The sequence below is a fragment of the Oryza glaberrima genome, chromosome 6 (assembly GCF_000147395.1).
Source record: "Oryza glaberrima chromosome 6, OglaRS2, whole genome shotgun sequence".
Lineage (NCBI taxonomy): Eukaryota > Viridiplantae > Streptophyta > Magnoliopsida > Poales > Poaceae > Oryza > Oryza glaberrima.
In genome coordinates, this window is record NC_068331.1 from 17,435,801 (window position 1) to 17,448,641 (window position 12,841).

The 12,841-nt window shown below is 39.0% G+C and overlaps 1 long non-coding RNA gene across 1 annotated transcript; it reads right to left on the reverse strand.

The window, feature by feature from the left end:
• Positions 1–1,341: 1,341 nt before the first annotated feature.
• LOC127778008 (uncharacterized) lies at positions 1,342–3,665 on the reverse strand. Its single transcript, XR_008018397.1, has 3 exons — positions 3,422–3,665; positions 2,941–3,012; positions 1,342–2,423 (listed from the first exon to the last, which is right to left on the reverse strand). It is a non-coding gene; the product is annotated as an uncharacterized LOC127778008 (long non-coding RNA).
• Positions 3,666–12,841: the final 9,176 nt, after the last annotated feature.

Consider the following 12,841-nt stretch of genomic DNA (forward strand, 5'->3'; position numbering starts at 1 on the left):
GCACGTTTTGATTTTATGTATGTGTGTACAAAGAGAGAACAATAGTGACCTAAAAAGGCAGTACACTCCATAAAAATCTCGAGGTAAAAATAGAGTTTCATACACCTTAGTAAACTAACAATTTGGATGATTACTATAAAATCCTTTCTGGTGAATCACACTACCTTCTAGCCAACAAAGGTACATGTATATTCATAATGTATATTCATAATGTACAAAGTAGCCATTCCCATATTCCACACCAGATTACAACATAACAATGAAATCCATGGCAAAAAAAAAGATGGTGGCATTCTTGTCAATATTGACTGCATGAAAACATCAAGATTTAAATAAAAAACACAGGCTAAAAACTCATAAGATAATCTTGGTAAAAAACATATGAAATCCTTACATGATATAATCTAATTTTCAAAACATTGCTCACAAACCCCAGTTGATATATTCGTTGTATAACAAAGTTGCAAATGCATGACATTTACTTTCTAGTAAGTAAAAGGAATTGCAATTTCATGTACTACAAGATACTAAGAAAATAGGGAAAGCTAAAGAATGTAAAGATGAATGTTCTCCCACAACCATCTATTTTTTGTTCAAGCAATCATGTTTGGTCTATCTTCAGCAAACAACGAAGGCCTTCCAAATTCGTCAAACACCTTTTGGACAGGAGTATCAATGATGCCTAGAAGGCCTTCCAATCTTTTCTAGAGTGGCAATGGTACCTAGAAAATATGAGGGAACCTGTATGAAATGAAATGCTTATATAAAAGTTTTTCCTCTTCCTTTGGCTTAAGCAGCAACACTTAAGGTGATCACAAATAATCAAACCCAGTTAGCTCCGACAAATAAATGATGCCATATGACAGTTATTAGTAATCAGGAAATTCACCATTACATGCAGAAATAAATCAAGAAAGAGAATCTTAAATTGTTTGAGGAAGTATAATAAAGTCATAAATGTTTTCCAGCATCAAGTACCCAGTAAACACCAAGCCTGTGATATAAACATCACATTGTAAACTACAAAACAAATAAGGAAATTCTATATGTTGTGCTCTCAAACTGTGCCAGTGCCTACAGTAGTGCAGTATGTATTGCAAAACTCCTATCAAGCCATCTTACAGTAGCATAACACAAAATTAAATTGATCAGCAGCATTTCCTGCAAGGAAAATAAAATAAGGCTCTCATCTATTGAGAGATGCATAATGCATAAGGAGTATAGATGTGTAAAAAATAGGCAAATTGAAAAATAGGAAAGATTGAAAAACATTGGAAAAATCATGTACTGAAAAATAGAAACAATCACCATACCTTTTTTCTAATGTCATAGATTGCAGCTTCAATACAGTGAACAAAGAACTATGAACTTCATCACCAAAGAATGTAAAAAAACAAAAAAAAAATCATTTATGGGCCTAATATCAGTATACCAGCAAAATAACCAGTGGTTTTGCTGGATGGCATCACAAGCACCTATCATAAGATTTGAAAAGAGATGCATAATACAGCTGGAGAAAAACAATCACCATCAGACGCACACACCATGGTGCCCCATATGGCTGTCCTATATATATGGCAAAAATAAGGCCACAATTGAATAGCCTCATAAATTTGATCTTAAATAAAAAGGCCAATGTCTCATCATAAGATAATTTATGAGAAGAATAAAGGGGGAATACAGATTGGACGTGAAACATTCCAAAAATTGCTCTGCAATGTTTTTTATATGGAATTTTTTCAGGTTCATCAGTATGTTTATTGGCTTACTGCTGAGATGAACCTGCCATTGACCAACTAAACTTTTCTCTTATAAAAGGACATCATAATTTACCCCAACAACAAAATACAAACCGTAGCTCAATATAGATTAATCTAGACCATTACCTCTTACCAATGTCGCCAGCTTCATGATTTGGTTCCTAGATTATATAATCAAACTGGGAACTTCAGATTATTGGAGGTTAGAATCATGAAAAGTTGTTGTTCATAATACCTGTATTTGCTAGAAGAAATTGAAGAAATAAAAGCTAATGAGGAAGGTAATGTTCCAAATATATACAATTTCTCGAGTTGCCATTGACCAACTTCAGATGGTGTCTAGCGCATCCAGCTTTGTTTTGGGAATTCACAACAGCTGGTTTATTGAAGGATGATAAGTAATTCAAAGAAATTAGAGAACCAGAGCATGCAGATGAAAATTACAAGTTCAACAAAGTTCAGTGGATTACTCTAGCAGACCCCTCTTGCTCATAGCCATGTGATGGTGAGGTGCTCCTATGATGTTTCTTGATGTCCGCTTCTTGATGTCCGCATGACCATGGGTTGGTAGTTGCCATCTCCATGGCAAACTTGATGCACTCTATTTTTCAAACTTCGCGATTGAAGTTTTCAGATATCATAATCTCCTTTTTTGATGCTGTACTGCAGAAAAGGAACCAAAATAGGGTTAATCATTTGTTCCGTTATCTGTATAACATAACAGATTTGATATTCACATAAGTATTTTGGCTATGTTGGAAAATAGTATAAACAATATTCCTTGATGTATGTCCTATAGCAAGTACAACCACTAATGACCAATTCAAGAGTGGAATTTGCGAACTATCAAAGTATAAAAGGTCCACATTACAGATTTTTATGTATAATCTAAAAAAATAGTATCAATAGCATTATTCATGAAGTAAATATTGCTTTCAATTATTTAGGTTTATGATTTTTGCAGGTTATGAACATCTAGCAACATAGTCTCTTACCATCAGTAACATGCAAAAAGGAAAAGAAATATAAAATTAAATTAATTTTCATTTGAAATGAAAGAAAGTTTCTACATATGATGTTCCATACTTTTTTTTTGGTGGGGGGAGGAGAGGTGTGGAAAGCAGAGCAGAACAGAACATGACCGAAGAAGGAAAATATCAGCTATAGGAAAGCATATTACCAATGACAGTTGTAGGAGGCTAGACCATTTGTTATTTATATGCATTCTTTTATCAGCAAGCACCCATTGATCCTGCAATGCATGCATTAGAAAACAAATTAAGTACTACTCAAAAACAGCTGACAATAACAAATCAGCTAGCTGCATATTATATTTTCTAGCTCTTCGGCTCCTGACCATCATGCATGAATCGTGCTTGTGCCCTTGTGCAGAATAAAGGCTTACATTTTTGTGTAGCGGAAAGGGATGATTCTTTGCCTCAAACAGTAAAGGAAAATATTCACATTGTTCACAGTGACAAATACATTATCAAGTTTGAAAGAAATACAAAGAAATCACCTACAGAAAATTCACATAGATTATATAAGCAACCTATACCACTAATGAAAACATCCAATAAATCAAAATGTTGGTTATAATTAGCAGTTATTCAGTCCGATTGTCCCAATATTTCTGGATTGGTATTCAGATGAAAAATCACCTGTTAGTCATAATGTAGCAGCAATCAACTTGACTGTAGCTTCTCCATACTTTTCACCATCTCTACAACTTGACTGCCTGGTGCTGTAGGACAGCTTCCTGTCCTCTTGGAGAATCCCTCATGATTCAGCATCGGACAGGACATAACATGAATCTATCAGCAGTCACTATCTAGGTTTCTTGAATATTTAGCCAACATAGCCAAGGCTCAAGAACCAAGATCATCAGACATAGATATCAAAATTTCCACACGTACGGAGAAGATTAAGAAAAGACACAGGATTTGAGGGACTTACTCGTACTATAGGCTTTCAACAATAGGGTCAACATTGGCGATCTGATGATGATGAAGTGGCAAATGGGGAAGAGGGCTGACCTCGGTGCCGGCCAGCGGTGGAGTGCACGGCGGTGTCGGTGACGGCGGAAGGGGCCGAGGTCGGATCCGGCCGTGGCGGTGAGGAAGAAGCAGTATCTGGCAGCGGCAGCAGTGGCTGCTCCGGCGAGGATGCGGCTTCAGTACACGTGGGGAGGAGGAGCGAGCGAGGAGAATGGCCGCGGCGGTGGGGAAGAAGTAGGATCTGGCGGCGGCTCTAGTGAGGATGCGGCGGAGCGGCAGCAGCAGGGAGGAGCTCCGGTGAGGATGCAACTTCAATACATGCGGGGAGAAGGATGAGCGAGAGAGGAGAAGCGATGTTTTCGTGGCCGCGGGTGGAGGAGGAGGAGCGAAGTCTTCGCGCGTGAAATCCTCGGCGGTGAAATCATGCGGTGGAGAAATCTTGCGCGTGGATAGACGGTATAGATTAATCCGAATGATTTAGCACGTAGGATTGGAGGGGGGCAACTCCTCCTTTTTATATTAGTATAGATTGGAAAGAAAATAAATATGCTAGATGTGGATATTTGGGGGGTGGGGGGGAAGAACTGCTCAGGAGACCTTTCATAAGGTGAGATGTCAATCGAAGCTGTCAAAGAATATTGCAGTAATTATAGAGACGTAAAGCTTGAGTGTGGTAAACAATTGTGAGTGGATAAGCCGATAAGGGTCACTGATTAGCTAGGATGTGGTATGGACACATGTATTGTCGTTGAGAGCAACAGACGTGACATAGGAAGATGTTGACGGTGAAATCAGCCCTTAACATGTCCCAGTGTCCAGTGACATCATAGACGTGATGACATATGATAAAATTACTAGTACCATGTATTATGCTTGTGTGTCGCGTTGGATGACAAATACATACTCCCCCGGTCAAAAAAAAAAAAAAGACAAACCTGGTTTCCGTGCCCAACGTTTGACTGTCCGTCTTATTTGAAAAAATTATGAAAAAAATTAAAAAGACAAGTCACGTATAAAATATTAATCATGTTTTATCATCTAACAACAATGAAAATACGAATTATAAAAAAATTTCATATAAAACGGATAGTCAAAGTTGGACACGGAAACCCAGGGTTTGCCTTTTTTATTGGGACGGAGGGAGTATGCTACATGATCTACACAACAAACCCATAAAAAAATAGTTATCCTCTCGATTGTAAAAGTATATACGTGACTGTATCTCCAACTAAAAAAACTCAATTATATGCAAACAACTTATCCATGTTTACCCACATATAATATTTTTTAATATGAAAATCTAGGGTAGTGACCCACGTAGTTTGCGCAGCCAACATCATCATAATTTTTCCCCACATAATAGCTATATACTTTCACATTTTATTATCAAAATTATATTGAAATGGCAACATAACTTTAAACTCTGGCCTAACTTGACAAACTGACCAATATCTAATCCTTATTTCCTTGAGTCAAACGCGATGGATCCTTTAATATTATGTAAATAATGTAAATAAAAAAAATAGAACTACTATTAGGAGCGCGCTCCTAATATTCCAAACGCCAAACATGCATCAGCCCAGGCCCACCCCACCCCACGTCCCGTCATCCCACTCCTACCGTTGTCAGAGTAAACGATTTACTCCTATCGCGCACCTCAACCACCCACCTTTATTCGAGTAAACGATTTACTTCGATAATAAAAACAACTCTCCTGCTTCCGATCCCACCCCACCTCCTGCATCGTGCTCCCACCATTATCGGAGTAAATGATTTACTTCGATAAAAACAACTTCTCTGCTTCCAGTATATATTTTATTTTCCCGTACCCAACCAACCACTCTCGCCCCCACTTCATTTTTTCCTTTTTTTTCAGATCTAAATCGATCCACCATCCCAGCCCATAGATCGCGACACATCATGGAGGAGAACGACAACACCGTGACGGTTGATGGCGGTGGCCGGCGGCGGTCGAGGTGAAGGCACTGCTTCGGGCCTCGCTGCCGCACCTTAACCAGCAAAGAGGTGTTCACCTGGGCCAATAGGAACAACCAGCGGCTGCTCCACGTCGGCGACATTGATAGAATAAGCAAGTAAGGAAATGACACTGATTTGCATCTGAATACTCTCCTTCAACTTCATGCATGAAGCCCCAATTTGATTTTTGCAAATCAAATTAACGTGCAATCTCCAATATTACCTGATCTCATTTGATGGGCTGCACAGGTCCTACATTTGCACATCATGCTCCATGTGGCTGGCCGCAAAGGATAGGGTGGAGTCTGCCGGTAATGGAGGTTGTTTGCTATTTTTCTTTTGCTCGTCATCTCTATTGACATGAACGAGAATGTTTTTGCATTTTTTTCGTGCTTGCTAGATGATGGATGGCTGCTACTGCGCAACGTCGAGTTCATCTATATACCACACCGCTACATCCTTCTATGATTCCATCGTCAACTACTGCTCGCCACCCGGTTGCCCTCTCCACTACCAGTTACAAGACACATACCGTGCTCTTCATCCTTATAGCAAGATCCAGTAAAGCCACCAGATGGATTTTTTTACCAGAATAACAGCAGGAGAGGCTCCTACTGTGATATAATAAATAAAAATATAGAATATTTACAAAAGAGCTTTACAGAGGGGGGGGGGGAGAATCAATTACAGTTGATCAATCCATGATTGCCAAGCGGGGATATCTTGTCTATTTACTCTATGCAAAAGTAGAGTAAAGTCCTCTTTGAATAAACATTTCCAACGAGATAGAGATGGCCTGATGTTGTTAAAGATAAGATCATTTCTTCTCAGCCATATATTCCAAGAGGCTACAGCAATAACTTCATAAAAGAAAGAAAGACCAAAGTTTTGCTTTGCCACCAAGATCATATTCATAAATTCTAGATTCCCATGCCATTGAATCCCCAGATAAGACCAGCATTGAGCAGCAAAAGGACAGGTGAAGAAGAGATGCGTTAGATCTTCAGGTTGATTTGAGTTGCACATTCCACAGCTGATGTTAGGAGTTGAGAGAAGATTTTTATGCTGAAGCATTGCAAGAGTGTTGAGCCAAGACATCAGAAGTAACCATAGAAAGACTTTCAGCTTGAGGGTGCATTTACTTTTCCAAATGTGAGTGAGAGGCACTGCTGGTTGAAGATGAGCAAAGAAGAGTGAATAGATCTTCTTTGAGTGAGAGAAGAGGCCGTCCCAAGGATAATCCCAAGAGTCATTTGAGCTTGACAGACTGGTATGTTGAATGATGTTTTCCAAAGATCTCCATTCAGTCATAGCTTCAGAAGATAACGGTAGATTGAAGTGATTTTGTACTGAAGGGTTGCTAATGAAGCTGAAGCAGGATATGTCCTTTGAATTGGAGAATGAAATTAAGGAGCTGTGGGAGTCTGCCAAAGTCTGTCCATGAGGAAGCCAATTGTCTTTCCAAAACAATACAGTATCACCCCCTTTGACCCTAATTTTGATGATAGCTCTGAAGTGAGGAATCAGTCTGAAGATATTCTTCCACCAAAACGAATCAATTTCTTTGCATGCATGAGGAGGCAGATCAACATTGTGATAATATTTGTTCCATATGAGTTTCACGCAAGGTAAGTCCTGCTCATTGTAGAATTTGTAAAGATGTTTCATCAAAAGAGAGGTGTTTTGATAGTGTAAATCAATGATTCCCAGACCTCCTTTGTCCTTTGGTTTACAGACCAGATTCCAAGCAGCAAGAGATTGTGGTCTATTTGAATTTTCATTTGACTTTCTCCAAAGACAATGTCCTCTTGCTCTGTCTATGTGCTCAATAATCTTCTTTGGGAGTTGGAGAGTACACATGTAGTAAGTGGGAAGGGAACTGAGGACCGAATTTACAAGTGTCAATCTTTGCCCATAATTAAGGAAGTTGGCAATTGGAGATAACCTTCTTTCAACTCTGTCAATGAGAGGACCAAAATCAGCAATTTTTGGCTTGTTGTAACTAAGGGGAAGCCCCAGATATGTGAAGGGCAAGCTTCCAGTTTGACAAGCAAGGGTGGCAGCTAGAACAGAGAGGTCATCATTTTTGGTTCTTTTCTAGTTTGATTCACCTGTGAGTAATTATATCGCTTGTGTGTGATTGAGCCTGTAATTTTTTCATTCATACAACTATTTTGTGCTACAGAATACTCTTAGTATCAGTCTTTACTGTTATACTGTATATTGAATACATCAGTAAACATATTACTATACGGTGGGTACGGGATCATGGCTATATCGAGAGGAATGTGGTAATTGTTTTACTCGCAGACCACGAAATCTCAGTTTTTATTCTTATCATGTGTATTGAACACATCAGTGTTGGTATTTCTTAACGACATTACTATAAATATAATTCCCAGCAATGGCGCAGAAATACTCATGGTATATTATGGTTACAGAGTTCATCCGTAAGCGCACGGATATACCATTGTAGCATTTCACCCGAGAGTATTCCAAGGGTATCGTATTTATTTAATTCCGTGGGAAGGTCATAGTAGAGAGAACCTGACTAATAATTTATATGTTACTTGTAATAATCATAGTCTAAGCAGGGTAAAGATAAATCAAAGGGTAAAGTGACACACAAATAGGGAGGTACTCATTCTCATACTAAAATATCTAATCTAAGTGGAAAGAAAACAGAAATAGAATCTATTCCTATACTACTAGTATACATGCATCATAGTTATCTGATATACTAGCTAATACCCTCTATCCGATGCCCTCCTGGTACTTTGAGAAGCCACCCTTGACTGCCGAGTTCCTTACGACAACCCGTCATGACCATACAACCGGGGCTAAATACGGAGGAGCACTCTCCCCAGGAAATTAACTTAGGACTATATACACGCGCGGAGGAATACCCGTACTGAGCTGTCACCATCAGCGGCCCACCTCTCATCCGTAGCATATAACCCCAAATAATGATACCCCGTAATCTAGACACCACGCCTAAACTACCAGATACTACTCTAATATCATCGTCATGACATAGAGTAATTCCATATGCAAATACTATACCCGTACCAAAGCATCTCCCAGATAAGCTAGCCGTATAATCAGTATAACATGAACATAATGTAAAGTTAGCATTCATATAATCGGAAAGTATTTCATTACCATAAATGTATAAAGAAGAGTATTCTAATAAAAGTACAAAGCTTACAAAAGAGAAGAGAAGAGCTACTAGAGCCATATCCGAACTCTTCCGAAGGCTTCCGGACTTCGATTCCTATTATATTCCTATTCCACTAGCTTGAGAACACTAAACTAACTTGAGAGAATATGAGAGAACTCTTGCTTGAGGTGTGTGAGTGAAGTGAGAAAGTGAAGTCCTTATATAGAGGTAGGTATGACGGTTGTGGAAGGGGAATTGTCCGAAGTGCCCTCCAACCGTCATTGGGATGCAATCCTGTACGTCCATGCCGAACCCTGGCCTTAACGGTGGAGATGGGGGTTCGGCCGAACCATGGGCTGGCCCGAACCAGCCCATCTTCGGCTGGCGACCTCCTGGACTTCTTCTCTTTGTAGACTTGTGAATTTTGGCCCAATTGTTCGTGTCAATTCTGAGTTCTTGGCCCATTCATGCATAAGTCTGATTCTCGACATCGTCCGATTGATTTATCGTCTGATTTGATGTCTATTCTCCTCCACTTAATGATTATTCTCTGCAAAAGGTTAGTGAACCAAATACTAGTGGAATATTATTATTCTAACATGGATATGCATTGCAAGCATAACTAGTTCTCCTCTATTTTGGTAATATTGATGGTCGAAACTGATCGCTAACGACCGTCAACAATCAGTAAACATATTACTACGGCTATGAGATCATAGGCTATATCGAGAGGAAGGTAGTAATTGTTTTACTCACATACCATGAAATCTAAACAATATTTATAATATTGGTAAAAGAATTACTAGCGTTGTAAGTTGGTAGTAATTCTTCTACGACCATCTAGGTATGGCGTCATACGATGTGGAGGCATTCATGCGAGTAAATTTGTTACTTTTGAATGAGCAGATGTGGGAGGCTGGGAGTAAATGAAATACTCCACAGAGTAAATTCGTTACTTTTGAAACGTGCGGAGATACTAAAAAACGGAAAACTCTGAAATAAAAACTAGACGGTAAATTTTTTACTAAAACACGAAAACAGAAAAACTACAAAGAAGGAACGAAAAACAGAAAAATCTGGATAGTTAGTATTTTACCGGGCCCATTGATGAAGCACGGATGACGGATGAGATGGAAAAGAGAAAAAAGAAACACAGAAGGTGGAGTGGTAAAAAACGAAAAAAACGAACCGAGAAAAGATGGGATGCGGAGGAAAGGTGGGTTGGTAAAAAAGGGAAAACCGGAAGAAGAGGACGATGTGCAGCGCTCGAACTAATATTCCGTGCTGTATAGTGCGGAATAGCGCTCCCGATAAATTCTATGGTATATTTGTTTCTCTTCATCCCTCTATACTTACCTTTAGATTATTTGTGGCATCTTCTTATTATCTCTAATAACATTTTGCCACCTATTAAAGATGATATATTGTACTGTATATTTTTGAAAGTTTATAACCCATTTCAAATAAGAAATATCCATCGTGATCAACACTCTTCTATTACTGGTTTTAATATATTTTATTTTATTGTTGGTGCTCATGGTTTGGACTCTAGGAACTCCGTTGTCACATCAGTATAGGTTTGAGGATGGAATCACATTTATTAGTTATATTTTTAATGTAGTTCGAGGATATTTTCTTTTTCTTCAATTAACTTGTGAATTCTAAGAATTTTTAATTAGCATGATATTTGCCTGTTGTTTTCACCTCGTGGGATTAACGTGGGGCTCATAGAAGAGCCTCCAATTAATATAAGCAAACTAATGAACTCTTCTCTCGGTATTATTTATTTTAATCAAAATTTAATATATTTCTAAATTATATTGCCACATGAAATATTTTCTCAATAATATTTATTTTTAACTTGAGTTTAAGATATTTCTAAATTGTATTTCTACGTGGACCACTTCTCCTAATATTATTATATTTTAATTCGAATTTTAAATATTTCTAAATTGTACTTCTGCATAAACTATTTTCTCTATAATATTTTTTAATCCAAATTGTAGATTTTTACCTAAATTGTAGTTCTACATGGATTCCTATCTCAATATTAATTCTTTTTAAATTTTGTTATCCAAGTTTCATTTTTTAAATTATATTTCTACACACAGACTCTTCTTTTACTTTTAAATTTTTATTCTGAATTTGAGATATTTAAATTGTATATCTATTTGAACCTTTTATGTGTGAATTTCTTGGTCTTGAAAGCGAACATGGTAGCTATCGATGAGTTATAACGACAATGGTATCTTGTAGTAAGCACGACAATGGTATCTTGGAGTAAGCGGATCGTTGGTACAGGATCTACGCGAGACCGTATCACGAAAACAAGGTTTATACTAGTTTGGATCATCGACATGAGCAATAAATTAGTCCAGTTTATATATATTTGTGGGAAAAGTACCACATATATCACAATGGAAGAATATGTGGACTATTCTAATCTGCTGAGTAGAACCCGCCGAGTACTTCTGAATGAGTAGAAGTTGGTGACTAGGGGTTCGGCTTCCTCTGGATCGTTTCTCAATGTGGCTTTAGCTATGACTTGTGATTCGATGCCCATCCCCTTCATGGGCCCTTGTATTTATATCCATTATTGTCTTCTTATCCAAATAGAACTCGAAGAGCCCGCGCAAGGTACAAACTGAGGAAACCTGGTCTTCTCCTGATTGAACTCTGACACCTTATATTTCTTCGAAGACAATACCCTTCTATTTCTTATCTCCTTAATTAAGTATACCTTCCCATATAACATTACTTACATGGTATTTTCATACAATATGAACCCATGTATGGGAGGTATGCTTTATCCATAATACTAACATTAGCTTTCTTTTTTATTACTTTATTAAGTTAATAGATTAATTAATACAACCAAACAAATAGACTGAGAAACCATGTGACAAGTACCTCAACACATGTATCCGGGGTGGTTGGTTGCTAGCTACATTTGTCACAGTTTATCATGCCTAAGATTAGACAAATTTGATCAACTTAGTAGCTATTTGGTTATAGCTATAGTTATGACCAAATTCTCTTCTAACAAATTAGGTTTTACATATGCATGAATGACTAAAAAATGTGCTAAGATTTTCTTACGCTTGCTAAGGTGTGGGCCATGTGGCCAGGACTTTAATCATCTCAACTTAGGCAGAGTTCATTTAGGATGGAAGGCGAGAAGATTTGTCTCTTTTTCACATGCTTTCCGTTAAATGATGTATTTTATTTTTAAAAAGAATATAGAAAAATTGCTTTAAAATAAGGCAAATTTTGCTACCGGACACTTCGTTTCGTGTTTTTAGCTCTAGGACACTTCCCAATCTCACTTTTGGGGGAAAACACTTCATAAACGCGGTAATTTGCCAATGGACATCGTGCTGATTAAAATAATGATTTCCGGTTGAGGAGGAGAGAGAAATCACGTGAAATGTTAAAAATGTCCTTGGGCCCATATGTCAGGCTGGGGATTGTCTTCTACCTCTCGCCAGTGCGAGAGGCAAGGCAGCGCGTGGCTGGGCATGGCCGGGGCGAAGGAAGGGCGGCTCGGCAGCGGTCAAGGGAGATGCGGCGGGACTCCGGCGACCATCCACCGGCGGCAGCGATGCGCGGAGGGACGGGGGCGCGTGGCACCATGTGTCGATGCCATGACCAAGCTCGATTGATTTTGGGGCTTTTGCGATAGCAAGAACTCCGGCCAAATCGATGGGTGCGGAAGCATTTAGGGCCACTAGGGATTCGATTTGGCTAGCTGGATGGCTAGGAGGAGCTCGCCTGCGATGAAACGATGGCCGGGCGGTGAAATACGGAGGAGAGGGCGACGCTGGAGCTGGCGGTAATGGCGCACCACATGTTCCCGCCCGGCACCACCACGGTGATGGAGCATCTTCGTCCGCAGTCCGCACCTGCTCGATCGCCGCGGGCGACGGCGCCACCGTCGGCAGTGTCCG